The sequence below is a fragment of the Caloenas nicobarica genome, chromosome 10, assembly GCF_036013445.1.
Source record: "Caloenas nicobarica isolate bCalNic1 chromosome 10, bCalNic1.hap1, whole genome shotgun sequence".
Taxonomy (NCBI): domain Eukaryota; kingdom Metazoa; phylum Chordata; class Aves; order Columbiformes; family Columbidae; genus Caloenas; species Caloenas nicobarica.
The window spans coordinates 16,832,293-16,853,586 of record NC_088254.1 but is presented as its reverse complement, the minus strand read 5'-3'; positions in this window follow the sequence as shown (position 1 = coordinate 16,853,586).

Sequence of the window (21,294 nt, the reverse complement as noted above, 5' to 3'; positions counted from 1 at the left end):
TTCTTAACACGTACATTGTTGGGAGTTTATTAATCCACCTTCTGCGACTGTGTTATCCCTGCAAGTCATATAAAGGAGTTGGGATTAGTCGAGATCGATTTTGCTGACCTCTGTAATTGGTTCTGCTCCAGTGTCCTTTATGGGACTTCACTTTAGCTGGAGCTCAGAAGTGGAAAAAAGTGATTTTTTTAAAAGTGTTTTTTTTTTTAAGAGTGTGCTGCACCGATTCAGTCGTGGATGACCAGATAGGGACGTGATAAAGGGATTTGAAATGCTGTATTTCTGTAGGACAGTTGGTAGCTGTGGTGTTCCCTGTAATGTTCGTCAGCCATGAAACCTGAGGTACTCGTGGAGATATGCGATGCAGTAGAAATATGTAAAGCATGTAGCTTCAGAACTGAGTTTAGACAGTTGGTCTGAGATCCATGAATGTTTTGTGTGCTGGGAGTTTTGGCTAATGTAATCTAGTCAGTTTCAAAGGGCTGAGCTACAATATTTCTGTGGTGACTCTCTTCAGCTTAAAATCTGTCCCTTGCTGGGTGTGTTTTTCATGTTTTACATGCCCTTGCTCAGCTACTGTGGAATTGCGAAGGTGAACCAAGTTCCACATAGTTCATTAAAGATAAAGTACTAATGATTCGTTTATTACCGTGTTAGAGGAGGTGTATTTTTATACATAGGTACCTCAGCAGTGGGAGCAGATTGACGTTAGCCTTATAACATCCATGCCTGTGGACAGAAGCTGCTATCTGTACCAGAGGAGCATTTGCTCAGAAGCCACTCTGGTCCAGGCTGTCACCTTCCATGGTGACAATATCTTGCTTGGATGCTTGGGTTTGAGGCTTTCTTTTACTACCCTGATAGCAAGGTAAGGGTGCATTAGGCATGGCTGAGGATCATCTGAGCTTGTATTGTCCCTTGGCGTGAGTTCAAGCATGTACCCATCTTCCGCGTTCATAGGTTGAGCCTAATACGTCTCCTGTCTGTCCTTGCAGCGCTGCCCGGCGCTGGGCAGACAGGCTAGCCTGGGGCTGTTGCTAGAAGGGCACGGATGTGGGGTTCTGCAAGGCAGACGGGTTTTGTAGGTAGCCGGAATGACAAGTCTTCTGCAGGTCGTGTGGATGCACGGCATTGTGTGATGGCGTTCCAGCCTGCACCTCCTGCCCGGCTCTGGTGGCCAAGGGATGGCCGGCATAGCCCGAGAGGTGGGGACACGGCGTGTTCCGAGTGACAGAGTCCAGCCGGGACTGCAGCCAGGGAGAAAGGCAGCAGCTCCATGTTCCTGATTTACAGCTTTGCAGCATCAAAGGAGGAAAACGCAGTTAAGAAGTCAAAGCTTCGCATAGAAACAGAGCTCTGCTAGGTAGTGTCTGATGATGGATGTTTTTAAACAAAGTCTATATAGGGAAGCTTTGAGACTCAGGCTTATGCAGAACTCTCTACTAATCTCTCAGCAGGATATACTCCCGAGTAAGCTGTGCTCTGGTCTAGGGTGTGCTTGTGTGCTAAGAGGAGGATTAAGTACTGTTAAAGGAATCTGGTTATTCTATCCAAAGCATGAATTAAGGCAGTGGTCAATAAATTATTCTAGAGTAAAAAAAAAAAAAAATGTAGTTTTATTGGTGGTATGCATGCACTCCTGGGTTACATGGGCAGTGGGTGCTTTCATATGATTTTCTGCTGGCATAATAAGTTTTAAATAGATAGCTACTTAACAAAAAAATCATTAGTGAAAGTTGTCATGCCTGCTGTAACTATTTCTTTTCCACTCTGTCTCCACGACACCAGACGTATCAGTTTTCTCTGCCCGGTATTTGGTGGTGATCCACTTGCCCATAATACAGTCCTTGAAGCAGCTTGGAAGCTTTTCTACTTATTACTGTAGCTGGTTATCTCTGCAATCTGCTTCAGTGCTATTAAATGTTATTTCTATAGGGGTTCCCCACACTGGCGATAAATAGCCTGAAGTAAACTAAACCACATAGCTGATTAGCATGGAGGAGCTATTTGGTTTTGGTTTTGCTCTGCTGGTGGAAGGCAGTGTTATTCCAGGAGGCCGTGAAGGTACGATGTGCCTTTCCAGAGTCTTTTCCCAGCCTCCTGGACAGGGAGTTGGCAGTTGGTGTGGTTTCCAGCCAGAGGATAACGTGAGCAGCATCCCCTTTGCAGGCACACGAAAGGCTGGATGTGGGAAGCATCTTGCAGCTTGTGATTACTGGGTGCTGCTGGGTGCCAAGTGCTCTGGTGTTTGCTGGCTTGCATCAATCACCTGTAGGATAGATAAAGGTAATGAGTGACTTCCTGAAGCAACTGATAGCTTTGGGTGTAGATACAGTTCTGCTTTGCTGCTATGGGATTTGCCATGGGGGTATAATCCAGTTGGGAGCTTGGTTCAGGGCTGGCATTTACCACCTGAAGAGTCACATCTAGGAAGCGCTGCACTTTTTCTAAATCAAAACTCGTCGTTGGGGTGTTCGATACAATGGGATTTTTATGAATAGCTTAGTCATGCTTCATTTTTTTTCTCTTCTAAAACAGCTGTCAACAATCTTGCTGTGGGGAGGGAATCGGCCACTCCTTGTTCTTACTGAATAGCCAAACGCTTCAGTCGTGGTGTTGCAGCCTGGCATTGCACTTCTTCCTACTTTTGGAAACAAAGCTGTGGATGTGGCATAATGTCTTCTTTTAATTAATTAATTTTTTAAAACCTGCATTTCTCCCTCGCAAATGACATTTATGCAGACCTAGAAGGCAAAGCACGTCCCTGGGAGTTAACTGGTTACTTACTTTGGTTAGCGATAAGAAAATACGATGGCAGCGCTCCAGGGAAAGCAGCTATACCGGGAACTTGTTGCTGCAGTCAAGCTATACAGTTCTTTTTCAAAAAGATATATCTTTATATATTTATGGTCCTTTGTCACGGAAACAGGGTGACTTCTCTGTTGATGTCTACATGACAAATACACTGTGACGCCACAAAACTTGTAAACTGTTTAATGCCCTCCCAGAGACGGCTGGTGGAAGCATGCAACAGGTAAAACGTTTTCTGTGTCATCCCAAACTCAAACTGTAATTTTGTGTTATCTTTTGTGTGTCAGTGTAGGCATAAGCAGCTTTTTCTAGTTCCCCACCTGGGCCATGCTGGTATTTATGGGTCTGTTCAGCAAACCAGACTGGGAAATGGATTCTACTCAATATATATATATATATATTTTTTTTTTCTCTGTACAATTCATACCTTGGATTGGTTCAGCAAAAAAGTTCATTCTTTACCTGAATCAGTTCCCTGACTGATGTCCCTTCGTGTTCCCACAAGCAGCTGCTCCGGCAGAGGCTCCGGTGCTTCCACCAGCAGAAACGTCCCTGGAGCTGCACCCTTGGAAGTGCTTTTCCAAGTGCAAAGAAGGCATTTGACTGTGGGGCCGGTCCCTGTTTTATAGCATGTGAAGATGGCAAGGGAGATAGATGTGTTTCTAAGATAAGCCAGTGAGTTAAAGTGTTTCCTTTTTAAGTTCCCTGGGATTGCAATTATTTCAATCTAGAATGAAGGTATGTCTTCTCTGCAAAAATAAGCCCTGCCATTTTTATAACCTTTTTAAAAATTTTTCTTTGTAACCATTTTAGCTGTGCTTCTACGTTGTTGAGGAACAGGGGAAGAAAGTGTAATTGCAAATATTTTTAAGTAGTCAACAGTCCTTAAAAAGTATGCAGTGTGATCTCTTGCAAACAGTAAGCATTAATTCTGTTGTAGTTGTAATTGATCTCATGTTGTGACATGGTCAGACAGTGTAACAAGACTATTTTATATATATTACCAAAAAAAACCCACACAAAAAACCGAACAAAACAAACAAAAAAAGAAACAAAAACCTAAAAATCAGATGCTGAAGAGCTTTTATTATAGGTGAGAAAAAGCTGAATTCCTTGCTGGTGTAGCGAGGTAGTTCTCACAGTGCAAATGCTGAACAGTAACAAAGGTGTGTTGAGAACTTCTCAAATATTGAATATAGGATTGGGGTAAACATAAGGAAAAAATACCCCCCGAATTACTGTCAGCACCTCCTTACAGCTCTTGTGTTGAGGGCTTGAAATACAGTGTATTCCAAGGATGTTTTGTGTGTGAGGTTGGGTTTAGGTCCCTCCGGGCAGCCTCGCGCTGGGTTTCTCACCGCTGCAAGGGCTGCTGGTGGTGTGGGCATTGTGGGCTTCTGTGGTTCATAGAGGACCTTGATTTTGGCCTTGGCTGCAGCATCCAGCGTGGTGCTTTTTCATGGGTTAACCTGTACTTCTGTAGCAGGGATTCATTTGACAAAGTTAATCCTCCTGGACCACTTTTCTTTATATCTCTTTCCCCTTCATAAGGATCAGGAATTCACTTATTTCTTCAAAATGAACCAATGTCAAACCCCCCAAAGAATTCCAGTGATTATGTAACTTGTTGGTCATAAATTATTTTCCCATTTGGATGCTCTAGTTTTCTGAAATCAGTGATAATTTTTTTATCAGTAGATAGGGCAACTGAACTATTGAAGTTCTCTCGTATGCTTAATCCTTGCACAAATTAGCCTTTTGATTTTCTTGGAAATTGTGGGTCGCTTGTATCAGTGAGTTGCATCCTGTGTAGCTGCTCTTCTGAGACACTATTTAAAATGTATGAACACCGGTAGTTGCAACTGATCCATTGCAGGTTAGTTTCAGGCATTTGTGACATTTTCTAATCAGCTATGCAAAATATTTGTCATTTGTCAGAGTAACTTCCAAATGTTTATAGTCTGTGCTGCTGTATTTGTTTTACTTCAGGTGGCTAGTCTACCTTTCACAAATGTCATTACCCTTTAGCCTTTTTTCTGAACTGTTTTTAACTTAATGTTATATTTGCAAAATATACAGTGAGAGCTTGTTTAATGCGAGATGTTATTTACAGTGTGACAGCACTGCTGAGATTAACCTGATCCAGTGTAAAGGGAAGGATTTAAGGATTTTCTTTTGTAGCACCTACTTCAGGTTTTGTTTCTGAGTAGGAGAGAAAATAAAATAAATGATAAATTACTTATTTAAATAAGAGGCTGAATTTTGGTGAGACTTATTCTCCTTGAGCATGATTTAAGGTGGTCATCTTAAAGCAGAAGAGTGTGTGTCATTTCATAGGATCATCATAGAATCACAAAATGGTTCGGGTTGGAAAGGACCTTAAGGATCACTTAGTTCCAACCCCCTGCCATGGGCAGGGACACCTTCCACTAGACCAGGTCGCTCAAAGCCCCGTCCAACCTGGCCTTGAACACCTCCAGGGATGGGGCACCCACCGCTTCTCTGGGCAGCCTGTTCCAGGGCCTCAGCACCCTCATGGGGAAGAATTTCTTCCTTATATCTGAAGTAAATCTACCCTCTTTCAGCTTAAAGCCATCACCGCTTGAAGTCTTCCAGCTTTCTTGTAGGTCCCCTTTAGGTGGTGGCAGGCTGCTATAAGGTCTTCCCAGAACCTTCTCCAGGCTGAACAACTCTGGTTCTCTCAGCCTGTCCTCACAGGAGAGGTGTTCCATCCCTCTGATCATCTTCGTGGCCCTCCTCTGGACTCACTCCAACAATTTGATGATGTTAAACTTTTTGTTGAGAGAAACTACCCAACACGTCATGTTTGAATCCCCTGTGCTTTTTATCATCCGTGACTAATGCAAATAGGAGCAGTAAGTTATGTTAAAACCTGCGACTTACTTTTTAGCTTCATCTAAATTGTATCTGAGGTTTCTGGCAAAGCTACTTGGGAAAGTAAATCTCTTTCCCAACGTGTCTCTGCCCCCAGTGGTGTAACTGCTCTGTAAGTCTGAATGCTGCAGTTAGTAAAGCCATTACAAACAGGGGTTTTGGCACGGAGCGGCTGTTCTAAACTGGACTGTCTTCAGACTCCAACTACTGACTCACTGTTTTTTTCCGTGGACGAACACACCTGGCACGTCACGCACGGATGCTGGCTGACTCCTGTTCTTGCAGGTATCCCTGCTTTCAGTGTAGGGAAGACTGAAGAGGGAATGTGAATCTGCACAGTGACCTCCTGCAGGAGATAAAAACCTCCCGGTGGAAGTTGTTGCCAAGGATGGGTTTGTCCGAAGATCCCTTTTGCCATGTCCCTGATGCTGGAGGGACGTTCCTGCCATGTTTTAGGGGAGCCCAGAGCTGCTGTTTGTGTGAAGTCCCTCCCTTTGGTTGCAACCGTATGAAAAGCTGTGCTGGATCTGTCTGACTTCGCTTCTTGCCCCACGGCGTTGATTGGGGGTCCTTGCAGGAGCAAGGCAAGCTGTCCACACCAGTGTCTGTGGGCATGATGGGGATCAGAACCAGGATGTGTGGCACATTCGGGTTCCTGGCACTTGCGGCTCTCAACAACCAGCCGAATCTTGAAAGCTGCTGTCGACAGAAAGAAAGGGGAAAATAGGGGATGCTGAGGCGTGAGATGGCTGCAGTGAATGAGAGTCTTGCTCGCTTTATACGCTGGTTTCCCTCCTGCGTTTCCTCTGGGATGCTGAAGCCTTTGGTCCCATAATAGCGGTGGGACAATGAATGCACGGATGGAGGAAGCAGATGTTAAAGGAAGGGGGGAAGTGATTTATTTTTTGGGGGGAAGGGGAGACAGGATGGGCAGATTTGACCCTTATACAAAGCAATGTCTTTTGGCATGTGAGCTTGTGCACAGCATGGCACGCTTCCAAACTGCTGAACCCACAAGTAAGATGGCAGCGAAACTGAGACTTGCCCCCTTTTTTTTTTTTTTAAAAATTTTTGAGTTAGTTAGTAACACTTAAGTGAGTCACCTGAGGAGTGAGGTTTACATGATATACCTCTGCTGTTAGGTGATTAATTTTGTTGTTCTTTTGTTCCCTGCTACCATAAATCTTTCACTGCAGTGACAGGACTGTGGTACTGATGGCTCTGGACATCTTAAAGTCTGCGCTTCCTACTGGGGGAGCACTGGTTTTTAATTGTTTTAAAAACAATCTGGAGATAAACGAGTTTACGTGTGACCTAGATTAAAACAGTTTCTGTAGCCTAATCTGAAGGTCTTTGAGTTGGTGCAGGGGATGATTCTGGAGATGAAAGTAAAACACGCTGCTTCGTGTGCTACGTAGCAGATGTAGTTGCATCCATAGCCGGAAGACTTCCCGCCTGGGGAGTAAGGACAGCACTTCATTTCGGTGGGATTTCCAGCCTCTGCAGGAGCTTCTCTTAAGCATGGGAGTCAGTTTTTCCATTGCTGAGTGGTTTGCAGCCGCTCCACCCATTTTTATGATGCGTGATCGTCGTCTAAGAGCACAGTGGAACACAAGAGGTGGTGAGTAAACCTTTCGTTGCATTAAATGTAAATGTTTATAGTTCCTCCTCTCCTAGCAGCTGTGTAGAATGTAGGTTGTCTCAGCTGAGTAGAGAAATAAAGACTAAAAACTTTTTATGTGCACTGTTGTAAAAATAAATTTTGTGTAACGAACGTTCATTTCACAAGGTCCGGGTGAGTGACTCTTTACACTTTTGTGGGATGCAAGGCAAAACCTTGGTGCAAATGTTCCTGTTAACTGCATTAAGTAGTGCGTTTGCCAGCAGGAAAATAAATATACGTCATTTTCACGTCTGTCGCGGGAGGATGCTGGGGGTTCGTCGGTACCTGCTGTGCTGCGGCGCTGGTGACTCGGTGGGGTCTGCCTGACTTGGGCACGAGAGCGTGAATCTGCTTGTGCAATGTGGGCTTGGGAGTCTCCAAAATCTGGAGTTATTTTTCCATCCTGACCAGGGCTACTAATTAATTTTTTTATTGACTCTGTTGATAATGTAGCCTGAAGAAGAGTGCTTGTAACATGGAGGCTGCGATTTGAGCACTTAACTAGGTTAAAAGTTCTTTTAACTGGATTAAAACTATGTTCTTGAGTGGGTGTCTTGCTTGTCTGCTCTGTAAGATGCTGGAGGGAGTGGGGTGGTGGGAGCTGATTTCTTTGCAGCCGTTCCACAGTTAAAACAGGGACTTGGTCCCAATTTTCATTAGCCATGTATCAAGCTAGAAAAAGAACTAGCTCATTGCTTGAAGAACTTACAAGCTAAAACTGTGGATAATAAATATGCTTGCATGGATGTTAAGAGGATTAATTGTTTGTGAAGTGCATTGGAAGTTGGAGAATTAAAGAAGTGCTTAAGTGGCAACCAGCTGCATGGCATGGACGTCTTGTTAATTTGTTTCTCCACCTTTCCAGGTCAGATTATAGGCAGCATTTGTTGATATGTATGAAATTCATGTGTCAGTCCCATGTTTTCCTGTAGTTTGGGAATTTTACAATTTACTTAAGGGCAGTACCTTTAAGATGGTAAAATGTTGTCTCTTCAGATGTCCTATCTGAAGCAGGAGGTACCCTGCTAAATGCGATGTGCTTCTTTCTGCTGCTGGAATTGGCTCTATTTAAACTGTGGGGTTTAGTGCTTAGACCTCCCTGTTTTTTCCTTTATCAGATTAGCTAGGATTTTGGCAGGACTTTGTGCTGCTTTTTCTTAGCCAATCGACTTGCCTGTGAGTGTTCAGTAACTTTCTTGCTTTATAATCTCAAAGTTCAGAAGTCATCAGGCTGTTTGAGACTAATAAGAGATCTTATCCCAGCAACAGCTTACAGCGGGTGTATAAAAGGAAAACACTTCAGTAAGCAGAGAGCAAGTTTTGAAATGAAAATTCAGAACTACTTGAGGAGGGTGGAGGAATTGTGACAAAGAAAGAGCTTGAAAATATATACATCTTCCTGAAACTACAAAACATGAGTGGGCTTTTTTTAACCTTTCTTTACTGGATTGCTTGCGTGATCCATCCCCTCTGTTATGTCAGTTAATACTGGCATATAAATGGCAATCACACAGTTTTTGTACAGTTCCCTTACACAAAAAGGTTAAGCATTTGAAATGCCTATAAACAGTTATCGAGTGAGTGTTTTTAATACTCTGCTTAGAAGTCTTCATTTTTTTCCCTTTCCAGGCACTAAGTTGTAAAATCTTTGCCAATTTTTACTAAAGGCCTAGTCTCATCAGTGCTTCTGATATTAATTTAAAAAGAATGATACCATTTGCTTAAATACCTGTGTGTGTATACATTCTTTGGGCTTGTGACATTTCAGTGCCAAGAGAAACTTAGGCCATTTTAGACAAAGCATGCTTTAAGTTGTGTTAAATTTTGTCTTTCGGAATGCTACATCTCTTGGTGTTTTCATTGAAGGAGATAAATTGTTTTCTTTGTAGGGATTTTTTTGACTCTTAGATAATGCTGGATCTGAGCCACTGGATAACTGGAGGATGAAGAAGGAGACTTGGTTTAGTGTTTGGAAGTCAGAATGAGGAGTGGGGAGCTGCTGCAAGTGTGGTTGTGTTAATGTGGCCGTGATGCTCAGCAGAGCAGCGCATCGAACTCCTGCACAAGAGATGGAAAACTCTGTTTAGTTGGGACTGCGTTGCTTCTGGCCAGTTGGGAGGAAAAAAACCCAAACAATTAAAAAAATCCCATGATGGAGAAGAGAGAAAGAGCTGTTGGGATGCTGCTAGATGAGAGCCTAGCAGCAATGGGGAATTTGGGAATATGTCTGAGCTGGGGAATGCGCTGAGGAGCTCTGGATGTGTGCCTTCCAGCTAGGGAGAGCTGCAGGGTGGCGATGGCACTGGACCACCTGGCAAGTTGGGAACTAATTGTCACCTCTGCTTCTTGCTCAGCTTCAGCGTTAGCAAGTCAAGATACAGGAGAAACCCTGTTTACTGACTTCTACTTGAAGACAGCAAACTTTAATTTGCTGTTTAGTGCAGGATGCTGAACCCCAGCACTGTGATGTGCAGGTCCTGGTCGATGTCCTTGCCTGCTAAAGAACACGGGCAGGATCAGAACAGATGTGGATTTTTGTTTGCCTCTTTAGTTGTCTGTATCAACTCCCCGATGCCTGTTATTCAGAGAATAAATCTTGTCTGATACATCCAGCCCAGAAAAGTGCTTATATATCCAGCAGCCAGGAAATCGAATAAGTCCTGATCTATTCTTAATTTCTTGTGTTTCCTGTGGTTTTATTGTTTGTGTTACCAGCCCTAATATTTACATGCTTTTGAATAAGCTTTTCTTTTTTTGGAAGATACTACTTTGTTCATATGCCTTGCAGAACAGGTTCTTCTATTTTTTTTTTCCTCCCTAATAACCAAACAACTTAGTTTCTCAAAGGAGTAGGAAGGAAAAAAAAAAAAGGGCAAGGTTATAGGAAACACCAAAGAGAGATATCTAAGAATAGAATTGTTTTTTACTGATGATATGCTAAGACTCATTCTTAACTTGCATCTACCCTTCCAAATGTCCTTGGGCTCTCTGAGAGCTTTGTAAAACTCCTTACATATCAAATTACATGCATGTGGGTGCTTTACCTGAATAGCAGATGCATTTACAGTTGATATTTTAAATGCAAAGGTCCTTCTATGAAAATACTTGGAAGAACAAAGTCGTACTTCCCACTAAAACCCCAAAGAGTTTTAGCAGGGCAAGTCAGTGGACTATGCAATATTAATATTTAAAAGTAGGGCTGGTGAATGTTGTCCAGTTATGTGTCTCTAGAAACTCTGATGTAGTCGTCTTTTTTTTTTTTTTTTTTTTATTCTGCAAAGTAAGGAAGATTTCACAGTTATGTTCCTGCCTTTCTTCTGGGTATGGGGCAGTGATGGAGCTGATGCCCTTTTAGAGGTCTGTCCTTACATCAGCTGGCCTTCTTTTCCAAGAATATTTGGTTTCCTCTAACAATCCTTTAGGAACTAATTTGAAATTGCTAGGTTTTTTTAAAAAAATTACATGGTCTCCAAAGAAGTTGCCATCAGACTTTATTTGCAGGTATTACTGTTCTATGTTGGTTTTCCAGCCACTCTTCAAGTACATATTTCTTTTAAGAAGTAAGGCAGAAGTTTAGGACTTTTTTCTCTTTTAAATCTGTTCTCTGTGCCATGAAATAAAACGTATTTGCACGTTGATGAATAGTGACTAGGAAGCCTGTCTGGTTCTGCAATGGGATCCATAAATAGCATTAGTGTCTGGTTTACTTCGGGAAGGAAGGTGTCCTGCGGTGGCGGGAGGGGAGCCCTGCACTCCCTCGCAGTAAAGTTTCCCTGTCTGGGCAATGTTCACCAACACAACACTTCGAAAGAAACACGATACAGAATGTGTAGCTTAAATATTTGAAGTATAGAACCCTTTTAAAAGCTCAAGCAAGTACTGACTTTAATAGAAATGAGTTATATTGACTTTTTCTTTGATTTATTTATTTATTTATTTATTTTTAATCTATACCTCTGCTGTGGGCTCAGAAAGGACCTTGTGGATCATGAAGCTGGTGTGAAAAATGCTTTCCCCATCACCCGTCCTATCTCTTGCTGGAGGGAGCACCTCGGGACAGGCAGAGCGCATCGTTGCATGTGGTCTATGCATAACGCTCCAGTGTGTTCAGGTGGATGGGACCGTGCTTGAAGTAGCTGTTCTAGTTGCCAGACTGGATCTGGCAGCTAATTCTCAAACCTGTTGGGTCTCAGGATTGAGGTTTGGATAAATGCCTCCAAAATGTGCCCTCCCGACTATTTGTACGGATATTTTTTTTTTTGAGCCAAGAGCACCAGGGTCGGTCTTGGGAGCATTTGGTTTGTGGCATAGTTGCTGAAGGAGAAACTGTCCTCTATGCTAAATCAAAAACCCATTTATTTTGGAAAAGGAAAGGAGAAAGCTGCGGTGGTTCAGGGACCGCACAGTTATCCATCCCTCATGGCCCAGAAGCAATCATATGCGCACAGCCTCTTGCAAAATGGCAATGGCAGGTAATGAGCTGTAGGCTGTCCTGTGAACAACATCTGGATGCTGCTGTTTGGATGACATTGGGCAAAATCAAACAAGGCAAAGTTTCAGAATTGGAATAAAAAAAAGCACTTCATTTTGCCTTCTTAACAAGGTTGATGGTGAAACGTTCCCCTGCTGCACTGTATTTTCCTTTTTTTAAACTGCTCATGGCATGGTTATTACTGGATGTTATGAAATGTAAATAGTGCCAAGGTAGTGAACTCGGCAATCCCGGTTCCTTGGCAGTGTTTGTGAATGGAAACATCTGTCCGAGTCCTCTCCGGTTTGCACAGCTGCCCACTTTAAGCACAGCTCCATGCGGGGCCATACGTGCTGCCGAGTCCTGGAAACTCTCCTTAACTTCTGCATGTGCACACTGAACAAAATGGAGGAAAATCTCAAGGCTAAAATGTGCAATTAAATTTTCCCCCTTAGTGAGGACTTTGGTGCAAATAGTTAAAATATCTGGTGTTCCCGTGCTCACCTGCGGCTGCAAGACCCTAACACAGGATAGACCTGATCTTGTGCTATTGGCAGAATCCAGCTTTTCTTCTGGTGCACATCGCTGGGATTTCACTCTCAAATCCCAGCCCCTTGCTTGGCAAATACATAAATATTCCCTGTATCTCCTATTCAGATTATACAAATAAGCTCTGGTGGGGTCTGTGCTTCACTTGAAAGAATGTGTTGGTTTACTGGCTTGGAGATGGGTGATAAGAGTCAAACTGCTTTTACATGAAACCACCTCTTAAACAGGAGTGGGAGCAAAGGGAATGACACAAAACTGCAGAAGCGAGTGCAGAAAGGAGAGTGGGAAACCACCCTGATAATTCACTCGGTGATTTTTCTTGAGCTTGAGTGGGAGATCTCAGTAGCTTTTTACTAAGTGGGCATTTAAGGAGGGAGAAAAAAAAAAAAGAAAAAAAACCCCTAAGAAACCAGGCAAATAACAGAGGAAATACGTAATGAACATTTCATGATTGGGAGAGATAGTAACCTGGGCTTCAGAGCTTTAGGGTTGGCTACAGGATGTAAATAAATACTGCTTGTGCTGACATGGGTGAGTGTTGTGTACTGGTACCATTGACAATTTGAGCTCCAGTGCGGCCTCTGTAAACTTTAGACAGCGCTTTATAATCTCTTTCATTTAAACTTGAAAAATTTTTGTGATTTTTTTTCACATTAGTGGAACTAGAAATTGAGATGCTATCTTTACAAGGTGTTTTCTTTTTACTTTTCTGCTTGCAATTTTAATCATGAATTGGAAAGAATGGAGGGGAGAGGGAATGGGATGTTTTTGTCCCTTTGAAAGTCAGAAATATCGACCATTTTCCTCTTTTCTCCCATGCCTTGGGGGCATGGTGAAAGAGAAATATCAGGTTTTAGATCAAAAACGTTTCTAGTCTGTAGCATCCGTTTAAAGCGAGACTGCATGGCCAGGGTTTGATGGATTAGGGATTTATTGGGTGAATTGAAGCAACTGGCTGTGATGCATTTATGAAAATGCTTTTGCATATTTTTAAGGCTTTCAGTGATTTTTTTCTTTGCTGTCAATATGTAAAAAAATATTTCTCTAAGGGAAACCTTAACCATGCTAACTAGAGAATAATTCTGCATGCAATATATCCAGTTCTGAAAAAAGTGGGTTACTCCTAACATAAATTACATACTGAGAATTAACTAAGATTAAAATTACAGTGAAGACAGGCTAATAAGGGTTTTAGTCTGCTTAGGAATTTGACTTAAAGCCTGCATTGGAGCCCAAAGTTGAATTTGAGCTGCCAGTTCAGTTGAAGTGTAAAATGCTTCCCTGTGTCCATTCGAGTAAGCTAATGCAGAGTTTTAACTGAATTAAGTGAGTTTTTTTCTTTTCTTTTCATTGGATAGATTTGCAAAGAATTATTCTGATGATTTTGTTTTCCTCTCCAAGTCATTCCAAAAGCTCATACAAAGCATCATTGCATAATGAAGGGGGGGTTGCTTCTGCTGTCTCTCTAGTGTCTCTTCAGGATTTCCAGCCCTGTAAATAATTGCTCAAGGCAAAGGTACACTAATATTATTTGATGAACAGGAAGTCTACAAATAACTGTGGTATTTTGCCATAATTACATTTGCAGTGGTGCAGGTGTTCGCTCTTACCCATAGTCAGGAAAACCAGGGCTTCAAATAGATTTGTAAGAACATGCAGATGATGAGGTGGGGTGTAGGTTTGAAGGAACGTACAGCAGCAGAGTTGAATTTAAGAGTTCAAAAAGGAAAAAAAAGATTGCAGGAGGTGTGTTGCTGATGGCACTGCTGCTACGGCTTGGCTTTGTTAACAGCAAAACAAAACCATCTGAACCTCCATTTCTGCAGAAAGGGAAGGATACCTCAATTTCTGCAGAAAGGGAAGGATACCTTCCTTTAGATTTTGTTTAGTTTTGTTTTTTCAGGGTGGTGATGGCGGTCTTAGATTGATGTGCTGCTGGTTCTGCTCAGAGGAGGCTCCCACTGTTGTCCCAGGGCTCGGTGGTGTTTGTTAATGTGCTTGTTTTGGCTCGTCCTTCTCTCCCTCAACCCTCTCCTTTGCTCATGTGATGCAAAAAAGCCCCTTTTCTTGGTTGTGTCGGTGAACGGAGCGGCTGTGTGTTCACCCTTGAGCAGCTGGTTAGGTGACACCCCATGTCTCCTCGAGACAGCAAGAGTATTAAAGCACTTCATGAATACCTGAGCGCTCTCAATGAGATGGCTGAAGGAAATGAAATACTGTCATTAAAGTAACGCTGTCAGAAATGCCTGAAACCAGCTGTATTGGGAGAGTGACTCAGCCTGCCCTTGCTCTGGGAGCATGGCTGGATGCAGTGGGAGGGTATCTTGGTTTTTTTTCACAACTTTATGACCTTGTTTCACCAGCCCATGAGTTTATTTGGGAACAAACCGATGCAGGAGAGAGGATAATACGCAAACCGGAATGTTTCTGTGGGTGATGCTCCTAGCTGAAATGGTCTTCGAGTAGTTATTTTGGGAGGAAGTCTTGGCTCATGTTCATTGAGCTCAGCTACTGAGAGTGGTCTGCGATGTGAAAGAAAAAGGGATGGGTAGAAAGGAGGCAGGTGATGAGAAGGTGGTGAGAGGACACATTATCTCTTCAAAGTCTGCTGCTTTTCCTCCCTCTATTCCAAGGGGAAAAGAATATTGATATATATGCAAGGAGAACATTTATAATTGAGAGATACACGGTGATGTCTTCAGTTGAAGCTTTGAGGAGCATAGCAAAATACTTTGTGCCAGCCCATGTGGGCTGGTATAAAAATAAACAAGTCAGTACAAAAGATTGTCCCAATCTTGCTTAGTATTGTTCTTGAGTGTTTCTTGCAACTTCGGATGTTCCTGAAGGAGTTGTTCACTCTTAGCATAAAAAGCAGTACTGAAGAGATTTAGACAGAAATGGTACTGCCTCTCCAGAAAGGAATAAACATAAATATTCAAAGTGTCCAGTTAGTCTGGCAGTGTTGTGAACCAACGCATGACACTGTGTCTGTGCATTTACAGCTGTGATTATGAATGGCTTGCTCTGTGAGACAGAGTGATGGCTTCAATACTGCCTTTTTGTTACAAATAACAGCGTCTTCTGGGCTATTGTTTAAAGACTGCTTTGGAAGCTTGATTTAATAGTGGAGCTGAGTGAATAATTCAAAAACTTTTTATCAAGTACTTGTTTAAATTCTTAAATGAGCTCACCATAACCTTTTTATGCACCCCTCCTGCATGTGTCATACAAATATTAGAATAATTGAGTTTTACTAGTGCAAATGTTTCTGTGAAGCAAATTTTTAGAGCTTGATGTATGACTGTTTATGGAAAGGGGAATGTTAAAATCTCACACACCAGTGTCTATGCCAGAAATTTGTGCTCACTTACTTAGGAAAAGGGTGAGGGACGGGACCCTCGGCTTCGTTTGACCAGTCCTAACTGGGCTTGTTTGTCATATTGACTCATACGCAGTTTAAAAGCTGAACACATGTATTTAAAGGAATTTCAGATGTATCTCTTTTCCAGGCCATTCTACAAACAGTAGCAGTACGTACTTTAAAATATTTGCTTTTTTTTTTTTTTTTTCAGATAAGTACTGTTTCTGGCTATTTTTTCCTTTTCTTCCGTCTTTACATGAGATGAAGCAGCATATTCAAGATGCATCTGCTTAGCATCACTGAGTAGCTTAACACAGGGATGCAGACCAGAGAAAGTCTGTAGTCATCTTCCAGGCTTGAAGTCCAGTTCAGGCTTGAAGAGAGCCTTGCAGATACATAATTTGGGTGGATTTAGCATGGCTACTCACATCATTAATGTTTGGAGACTTGCTGGTAAAAGCTTGTTAGTGTTTAGGTTACTTTTGAGTACTGATGATCTTTGCAGGGCTTTTATTTGCCTTTTAACAAGGATGTGTAGAGAATCGGCATTCAGTCGTCTTTTGCTTCTGAAGACTGAGAAATAGAAAGCCAACTCAAAAGCAGGGGTTGAGGATTAGGTAAGCAGCTGGGCAATGCTGTATTCTCAGTGGAGAATTGTTGCTTAATTGGTTACAAGAATTTAGTAGAGGCTGTTTATTCTGTTTGCACACAAACCTTCTCCTGTGCATGCTCTGGCAGCCCTCTAACCTTTCTGGCACCGCTAAGCGTGTGCTGCAGCTTCCCTTGGAGAGTGAGATGGCAAACCCATACTCTTTCAAAGCATCACGAATTTGCAAAGTCTCAGTCGCGTCTGTGGGGTTTGCTCTCTGATTTCTGGATTTCTGCTCCAGCTTTCTTCTCCGAGCTCTGTTGGCACCTTCTTTGACGGTCTAAACGTGGTTATATGGTAGAACCGCCTGGGCACGTGTTGAAGTCCAGCCGCTGGGATGCACCTGTGCCATGGGCCCCTCAATGTGTGCAGAAAACTGGAATCGCAGACTTGTGTGGCGAAAACAGGTTCTTGGAATGATGAAGAAACTACTATTGAAATTGTCCGTTGCCTTCAGTTACAGCTGTTCCAACTGTAACTTCTAACAGTACAGAGGCTAGATACTAGGTGTCTGTGTACCCACAGCCAGGACTGTGAAGGAAGGGGAAAATCCTAACGTGGTCTTTAGAAGTAGGGACTTTCAGTTTTGAGGGTTAAAAACAAAACACACAAACAAAAAAGCCACCCAAACCCCAGCATCATCACAACAACCAACCATGAATTTGCAGAAGACAGGCAGTGAACTGTAAGAGCCAAGTAAACCTGTTGTTCTTTGGCTTTCCTGAAGCTGTTGTGTGTAAAGTCATACTCTAACTGAACAAAAATAGTTGTATCCAGCTCTGTCACAGTGGGCATTGGCCTGTTGTTGTGGTTTTCTTCTAGTTTGTCAACTTGGAGGGGAAGACCGTTCAGACTAATCTGAGTCCCTCCCGTCAGCTGTAGTAGTGTCTGGTGCAGCTGAGTCTTTATCAAGCTGAAAAGAGTTGACCGAGGAACATCTAGTCCATGCCTCTTCCTTTCCATGCAATGGTTCATCAGCTGTAACTTGCCAGTGTGGGTTCCTCAGACTTGAAAACAAATGGGAGGGTTTGGGTGCACTTTCTTCCCGTGTTTTTGATTAAATATTGGTTTTCTGACAGGAAGGACCCAACGATCTTACAAAATGTGCAGAGCAAGCAGGCTGTGTCTTGTCATCCCATTACGACATTTCCACTGTAGAAAACACCCTTTGCACTTTGATAAACTTGGCCTTATTAATAGTGCTAAACTGCAAATTAAGTAATATGTACAATTGCTTTTGTGCATTGTAGATTTATAACAGTATTGTTGTCTCTTCAGACATTGCGTTGCAAAGCGCGTGTGAAGGTAGGTGAGCAATATTACCCCTATTTACTATGTGGGGAATATGAGACTTGGCAGCTTTTTCTGGAATACCCGAAATCTGAGTGTTTGCCAAATAAGCGGCTGTAGTTTACGGTTGAAGTTGGTGATTGCAACAGATGAGATCTCCGCTGCAGCACAAACTGGGGAGAGCAAGTGCCAGCTGAGCTTTGCCTAAAGGGACGTGTCTGAGGACATGCAGGCTGGTGGCAGGATAGAAAGCGACTGTTGTCTCCTGGTTCCCTAATTCTCTGCTGGATCACTGGGAAGAAATTACGTGACCACTGAGCAAACTGGAGTGTCTGTACATTTTGTTCTGAAGTTTTGTATACAGTTAATAATAACCTAAAGGAGAAAATGGATCGAAATAAGCTCTGGGTTTTGTTGTAGTTCTTTGCTTTTTGGGTGCACATGAGTATTCTGCAAAGCAAGAGGTAATTTATCAGCAATGGCAGCCTTGTCCCTATTTACCTAAGTATTTTCGATACTTCACCTTCCATGTAGTGACCTGTGGACTATCTCTGTTGGCTCTTTAGGCTCTTCTAGGTTTGGTTGTTCCCTCTTTCTGCCTGGAAGTGATTTGCACTCCATCTCTGTCTGATTCAAACTGGTGCCTGTTCAAAAATGTATCGCCTTCTCTTTTAAGTCTTCCTGTCCATGTAATTGTTGACCGTTTTGTTATTTTTTCTTGTATTGATCTCATTTAGCATTGTCAGAGTGGTTAATGATGCTGTGTATCTAGACTGGATGGAGTAACGATGAAGTATAGCTGAGGTTTTTTTCTTTCTTTTAAAGCTGCGTACTTTTTTCTGGTCTGGTGGTTTTGATTCTTGTTTGTTTTGCTGGTTTGTTTGGAGAAGAATAGTCTGAGAGAGGGGAAGGAAGAGGCAGGGTTTACCCCTGCAACCGTTATTGTTAGCCCTAATTTTTGGTAGAGTTTTTCTGCTTTAGCTCCACGTTTTTAAACTTGAGAAATGTGTTTTTGTTTGTATTTCCATCTTGTTACATTATTTTAACTTTTTTAACTATTTTAACTATACCAGATCGTTTGAACATTAATAGGGGGAATGTTTTTTCAGAGTCTTGATAGAGTTTCCAGGTAGCTTTTCATCAGCCAAGTGCTATACTGGGCTCTCAGTGGTGGGGCTTTGCTTGGTTAGCTCTGAGAATCTGCGAAGCAACTGCTCAAAATTGCTGACATATGTTAAGTAACGTGGAAATCACCATCCTGCTCCACTGAAGTCTGAGTGCTCATGTTGGCGATAAGAACAGGATCTGACCCTGAATATTACATATGAACTGCCTTAATCTGGAGAACTTCTCCTAGACAGTGTCTTCCCTCTGAATAATTCAAAAATACAAGGACAAGGCAGAATATTTTTAAGATACTGAGAAAATTTAAAAGTTTCAAAAAAAGAACAATACCCGAGATCAAAAGGATAAACTAGCCAGAGTTAAACCTCTTGTGCATACCTGGTGATGCCAGCTTAAAAGAAGAGTAAAATCTCAATTCCGCAGTTGAATATGAGGAGAGGTAATGTCTAATTGCAGCAATAATGCTATTGGTATAATGCTTATTAATAAGAAATCCACCATTTTCCACCTCCCTCCTCCAAACCCTCCACTCTTCAGCTTTGGAGCAGCTGTAATCAGCTCGTATGACTTCCCTTCCTCCTCTCATGAATAAATCCAACTACCTTATCTTCTCTATCGGAAAGTCTTCCCTGGCTTTAACAGCCTCTCGAGGAGCATATAAAAGGGGCTTTCACTGCCTAACAGGAAGCGAAATGAATAGAGGAACTTTTGATAATGCCTTGTTTGTCTGAGCAGAGGATCAGCCCGACTAAATTGTACCAGATTAGTGAATGATAGTGCTTCAGCCGGGGCCAGAATTATAAGTTTTTAATCTTGGAACAAGCAACGACTTCTTCCTCTTAAACAGTCATCAGCTCCCTCTTTGATTTGGAGGCTCGCAGTCATCCATATTCAGTTAGTTTGGGTGTGTTTTTTATTTTAGTTTGTGTTCATGAGTCTTAAAAAGCCCGGAGTGCTTTTTTTGGTAGCGGTGATTTTGGTGAGACCTGTTGTGGCCACATGCCATTTCTACCAGTAACTTGCACTGCGCTTTGGATTTTTATACCCATAATGAAGTCTTGTGTACCACAGCTTGCTTAATAACAATCCATGCTGTCTTGCAGTCTTTTGCAATTAGCCGTGGAGTGGTTTGGATATTTTATTATATGCAACACTTTCAGTTCCTGCCACTTTCAGCCTTACTGGAGTGGGTGACTCCTCCTTGCTTCCCACCCCACAACTTGGTTCAGACTTTCTGATAATCCAGCTCAATGGGAGGAACAAATGACTGAAAATCTAAATGGGGCAACTTAGCTAATTGCCTTAGGCCTGACTTGTCAGCTGGATAATGCTTGTTTTATTGCAGTCCAATGTGATTGACATTTGAGGAATTGCACTGGTATAATGCTGGCAACGGCACTGGAAAATCTGCCCTATTGTTTTGGATATGGCTGCTGCCTGAGGAGTACCTTTTTGTTAAAAATAACTATCTGAAATGCAACTGATGGCGTGAATATACTTATTTTTCTTTAAATCACTGATTTTTTTCATCTTCCCAAGAAAAAATAAAGAGTGAGAGTATTATCCTACTTACTAAAATTTTGCCCTTTTCTATGTGGTGGTTGTTTGTTTTTTTTTTCCCCAGGCCTTTTTTCTTGGATTTTAGTACTTGAAAACTAATGACAACTTTGCTTAGGTAAGTGAAGCAAGATTTGTGTGTGTGTGTGTGTGTTTGCGGGTCTTTTTTAGAATCACTTCCTCTATCTTAACAACTTCTGCATGTTGTGTTGTAACTGTGAGCTGCCAGCCAGCTGTGCTGCGTGTGCTGTGGTTAAGGCTAGAGAGATGTAGTAAACAAAAGTTGGGGTAATGCCTCTACTATGACATAAGGACCTCATTTATTAATTTAATCAAATGAAGTGGACATGGTACAGAATAATGAAATACAGCTTTCATCTGCACATTACTGCATAATCTCACTGATTTATAATTTTTTTTTTTTCAAGAGATGCTCTGCATTTGGTTTTTTTCTTGTCTGGAAAGTAAACTTGGTTCATTGGTATCAATGTCATTTTGTTAGGAAAATGAAGGCTTAATGCTTCCAGGTCTGTATATACAGTCATTCTTCCTCCACCCCTTGCTCGTCTATCTTTCCTTCAACAGTTCTAGGTAGGAGTTTCTGACGTGGAGGGCAAATCGTAAGAAGATTGAGAGTTTTATATGTTTTTAGCACAAAAGATGGGAGAACCTGAACAAGTTCAACATCCTCCCCTTCCATCTTCTGAACCCCATCTACACCTCTAAGATGCTAAATTCAAGCTGATCAGTGATAAACAGGATTTCTGAGCATTGCCTGTAAGCACGTGGTCTTGTCTACTTCTAAATACTTTAGTAAACTGAGTTCCGGTGCTATTACATGGCACAGGGATGTTCTTGTGAGCCCAAGTCCAGCCCAGCAGTGGCTTGGGTGATGGGTGGAAGGACTAAGTGTGCTGCTGTAC